This window comes from Silurus meridionalis, chromosome 7, assembly GCF_014805685.1.
Source record: "Silurus meridionalis isolate SWU-2019-XX chromosome 7, ASM1480568v1, whole genome shotgun sequence".
NCBI classification, from domain to species: Eukaryota; Metazoa; Chordata; class Actinopteri; order Siluriformes; family Siluridae; genus Silurus; species Silurus meridionalis.
Window position 1 is genome coordinate 11270655 of NC_060890.1, and position 5357 is coordinate 11276011.

The window sequence follows — 5357 nt, forward strand, 5'->3', positions numbered from 1 at the left end:
TCTTATTGTATCTGAAAAACATTCAGTGGCTGATGCCTTATTTGAAGACACCCTGGAAAGACGTGAACTGTTATACCACAGACTGGTATTTTAGGGCTGTAACTTTCATTTTCATACTAACAGTCCTCACTGTGTGTAGTTTCACAAACTCCCAATTCATTCATTTACTTAGTAACAAGCTCCCAGAATGGTCATTCTTAACAAAAATGTATAATCTCTTAGACAGTTTCTGCTGTATTTGTTGCAGAGTGCAATGAGGTAGCATGTGAACTGAAGACTGTAAAGAAAAAGCACTGTTAACTAAAATGGTCGCAACAAATTGGCCGCTATTCTAGAGCTTTAAAAACAAGTATTTGATCTCCCTTCAGTATAGTTAAAATTATTTCTTATGTGTCGTATTGTATCCTCTTGAAGGACTTAAAGCTTGTTGTACAATATTTCATGACAATAGATGTATGTGCAGCTAAGTTGCATCCACTGGGTTTTAGCACTTTTATTTCAGTAGTAAGTAGTTTGGGGAAATTTGTTTGTTTGTTCATTTTTGGGGATTTCTTTCACACAGGCCTTCTGGTGAAATTGATTTTTATAGTATATATATATTTATACTTTTGCCAGTATGTGTATGCAAATGATACAGTACATTGTGCCAAGAATTAGCTTGTTAAAGTTGTGTTTAATTTTATCTATTTGTCTTTTTCACTCACTTGTACATTCCAAATGAGAAAAAAAAGGTTTATTCTGCTGCATTACAGTATAAGGGGTGTGATTGTTTTGGAAATAATGATATATTTCAAAATCAAGTAATGACATTGGAATAAAATAAGCATTTCTTCATTCTCTCCATAATATTTCTCCTTTGTTGTGTTCTGTGTTGACAAGAAGAGAAAAGGTATAAGAAACATTATATTGCTTTTGGTTATTGTTATGAATTTAGCTCTGCTTAATGAAATGATTCCTGCAAACCAAAAAAAGCGAGTACATAACACTTAAGGCTGTGTGTGATATTTCTTTGTTCTACGCAGAATTTAACAGGCTGTAAAGCCTTGTCCATTTCTAGACAGATGCACAAATCCAGCAAACTGGATACTTTATTAAAACTGGATTTTCCCCAGTAGATTACTCCACAATCAGCTATTCAGCCAACATATTTTATTTGAGACTTTATCATTTCAAATTCACACTTTTTTTTCTCTTTTTTGCTCTGCAGTTCTGGGACATCATCTCATCTTTGCACCACATTGCAATATTAAAAACAATTTTAAAAAGGGAAATAACAGAAAAACACACACAATGTGCATCATTTTGTGACATATTTACTCTTTAGATTTACTCTCATGATTAACATTCTCCTTCATTGTTACTTTTTGTACAAAAGTCCAAAATGGTATTTTAGTTTTAGCTAGAGCAAGATAGGAGCTCTAGATGTCAGCATGCAATGTGTGTATTTCTCCGATGATGAGCCGAAAAGAAAAGAAGCACTAATTGATTATATTCAGGTTCTTGGAGCAAGTGTATGCTCTCTAATCCAATTCTCATCTGGCACTCCTTCACCTCTAAACAGGTGCCTCGAATTATCCAGCGGTTGAATGCACTCATTTGTGTCGCGGCTTTGTTATCATGCCAAAAATGAAAATTGTGGCAGTGGGTGCAAGTGACCTAATTAGCAGAATCAAGCTTTCTTAGTGTGCAGTCAGCCTGGCACCCAGACAAATTCAGCTGTCAGACTTGGTGGTGCATTCGGTCACCGCAATGAAGACGCAGCTGACGCTGTGCATTGAACTAGCAATCTTCATCTGCACTGCATATACCATAGATCTAATAAAAAAGACAACAAATAGATTTAAGTCATTGTTCATGCTAATGAAAAGCAATCCGAGTCCTACAACTGATGACAGTGTTTTAGTGAGTGAGGATATTGTATATATTTAGGTATAAAACTTTACACAAATTAACATTTAACAGTTAACATTCACTAACTAAGAAAACATTTTCTGCTGCATAATACTTTGATGGAATAAAATCGCTTAATAATATTTGCATCAAATTTCATAATTCACACTACTACTACTACTCTACTACTACTACTACTACTACTACTACTACTGCTACTCTACTACTCTACTACTACTACTACTACTACTACTGCTACTCTACTACTCTACTACTACTACTACTACTAACAGCCGTATGCATTTAAGTAGCATATGAGTGACTTTTTAAGAGCGACTTTAATAACAGGATAAACCAATAGCTAGACAACCCAGAGAAAATATAGTAAAACACTCCACACCTGCAATAACCCTCCTCCGTATGGAACTGGGAACCAAGCAATGCTACACATTCACGCTATTCTTTAATGCTGTGTGCTCGAATATTATTAATACATCTATTGCTGACAATTCATTTGTTTTTGTCCAACAACTATCAAATATTGTAATTCATTAGAACAATTATGAAACTTCATACCAAATGCAAGCTTTTGCCTTAGCTGACATGTTAAATTTATACTTTTATAAATGCTAATAAAAAGAAAGTGGTAGTTCAGTGGCCAAGATGTTGGATCTCTGATCAGAAGGTCATGAGTTTAAAGCACACTGCCACTGCTGGGCCCTTGATCAGTTGTATGAATGAGATATTTTTCTACTTGATGCAATCCCACCTCCACCTTGAACCAATCTGTCATTCCTACTGCACACTTTACTGCTGTCACACTGTCCTCATAGATGTCCTGCACCACCCTCACATACTTCTCTTACACACCTGACTTCCTCATATAATACCACAATTCCTCTCTCTGCACCCTGTCGTAAGCTTTCTCTAAGCCCACAAACACACAATGCAACTGACCTTCTCTATACTTCTCCATCAACATCCTTAAAGTAAATATTGCATCTGTGGTGCTCTTCCTCGGCATGAAACCATACTGTTGCTCACAGATTGTCACCCCTTCTCACTACTCTTTCCCATAACTTCATGGTGTAACTGATCAACTTTATTGCTCTAACTTGTAGCACTTCCTTCCCAGCTCGGTCCCTCTGACTGACCAAGCAGTATAAATCCTGTTCTCCTTCTTTATTGTCCAACTTCCCATACAGCTCCTCATATGCCTTTTCCTTGGCTTTTGCCACATCCCTCTTTACCTGCTGCCGCATCTCCTTGTACTCCTGCCCACTTTTCACATCACTCTGTCGATCCCAATTCTGTTTTGCCAACCTCTTTCCCCTAATTCTTTCCTGTACTTCCTCGTTCCACCACCATGTCTCTTTGTCTTCCTTTCTATTTCCAGATGTCACACCAAGTACCTTTCTAACACTTCTGCAGTACTTGCCCAATCATCCAGCACCTCTTCACCACCACCGAGCCCCTGTCTGACCTCTTCCCTGAATATCACACTACAGTCTTCGTCTTTCAGTTTCCATTTTCTTATTCTTCTTTCAGTCCTCACTCTCAATTCAATTCATTTTTATTTGTATAGCGCTTTTTGTCTCAAAGCAGCTTTACACAGATAATCTGGTAATAAAAATGAATAAGATGTTTTTATAAGTGTAAGTTTGTCCCTGATGAGCAAGCCGGTGGTGACTGTGTCAAGGAAAACTCTCCTTCTCTTCTTCACCTCGAAAACCATCCTACGGACCACCATCCGATGCTGTGTAGCTACATTGTCCTCTGCCAACACCTTACAATCTCCAATCTCCTTCAGGTTGCATCTCCTACATAGAACATAGTCTACCTTTGTGCACCTTCCTCCACTCTTATACATCACCCTATGATTCTCCTTTTTCTATTTTTCTTAAAATAAGTGTTCACCACTGCCATGTCCACCCTTTTAGCAAAATCTACCACCATCTGCCCCTTCACATACCTAGACCAAGACCATAACTACCCATCACCTCCTCATCACCTCTGTTCCCTTCACCTACATACCCAATAAAGTCTGCCCCAATCACCAATCGTTCTTTCCTAGGTACCCCTTCTACCACTCCATCTAACTCACTTCAGAATTTTTCTTTCTCCCCCATCTCACAACCCACTTGTGGAGCATAAGCACTGATGACATTTATCATCACCCCTTCAAATTCCAGCTTCACGTTTATTACCCTATCAGAAATTCTCTTCACCTCCACTACAGTCTTACTGTACTCTTCCTTCAGGATCACCCCTACACCATTTTCACACTATGATAGAACAGTTTAAACCAACCTCCAATGTTTCTGGCCTTACTCCCTTTCCACTTGGTCTCCTGAACACACAACATATCTACCTTTCTCCTCTCCTTCATATCAGCTACCTCTCTCCCTTTACCAGTCATAGTACCAACATTTAAAGTACCAATCTGAGCCTCCACTCTCCTCTACTTCTCCTTTCCCTGCTGTCTCTGTAGACGTCTTCCTCCTCTCCTTCTCCTCCTTCGGTCAACAGTTTCCATCGATACCCTTTTGACTATCAATACCTGTGGCGGTCAGTTGTATAAATTAGATAATTGTAAAACAAAAAGAGAAAAGGAGTATACTAGTCAAGTTTACACCTAACACATCATAAAGAAGGCTGATACAAGTAGGAAATAAATGATAGGTACAAGATATAAATTGTATAAAATATTACATGGATTTAGTCATTAATCTGTTTAAAGGTTTCCTTCTCATGTTTTACATTAGAATATTAATCTATGATCATTTCTGAAATGGGATTAAGTTAGTTGATGCTGTGGGAAAATTAAATATAACTGTGGATTTAGTAATATGAAGCTAAACACAGTAAGAATATGCTCTTTATGGAGCATTAAAGAGATTTGTAGATTAATTTAATAAAACTGCATATAATAATATTGCAACTGTTCTTTATTATAGATGTACACCTGACCTTCTGCTATGAATATTTCAGACCTCATTTAAGTCTGCTCTATGATAGAAAATCAGTAAATATTTCAGCACCATTTCAAGTGCTTCGGAAAAACAAAGCATTTTTCTGTTCGCCAAAATGTTCCTATAATGTTGATCTACATCCTCTTCTTAAACCACTTCAGCTGCCTGTGGAGATTCTGTTTACTCAAAAGCAGCACTTGCTGTATGCTAATACTCTAATCCATTCTCTAAGGAGGCAATGAAATAACAGACACATTTTACCTCAAGCTTTGCGTTCAGACTCCAGATCCTTAGTTTTCTTTTTGTCTTCTCAAAAGGAACCTATTCTACACTGTATTGCTATATACTTTGAATGCTTAACATGTTCAGCCAAATCCATGCTGTACACTTCTATTTTTTCTCATTACTTTTAATTACAGATGTATTGACAGTGACCCAGGTGAACATACATACAGGTGCCAGTATTCTCTCAGATTAATTACATATGGTCTCTGC

The 5357-nt window shown here is 37.4% G+C and overlaps 1 protein-coding gene across 1 annotated transcript in view; it reads left to right on the plus strand.

Moving 5' to 3' along the window:
• shisa9a (shisa family member 9a) overlaps window positions 1-843 on the plus strand; it is a 23761-nt gene extending 22918 nt beyond the window's left edge. The window contains exon 4 of the mRNA XM_046853066.1: window positions 1-843. This exon is cut by the window's left edge and continues 913 nt beyond it. The gene's annotated coding sequence lies outside the window, so the exon portion shown is untranslated.
• Window positions 844-5357: the final 4514 nt, after the last annotated feature.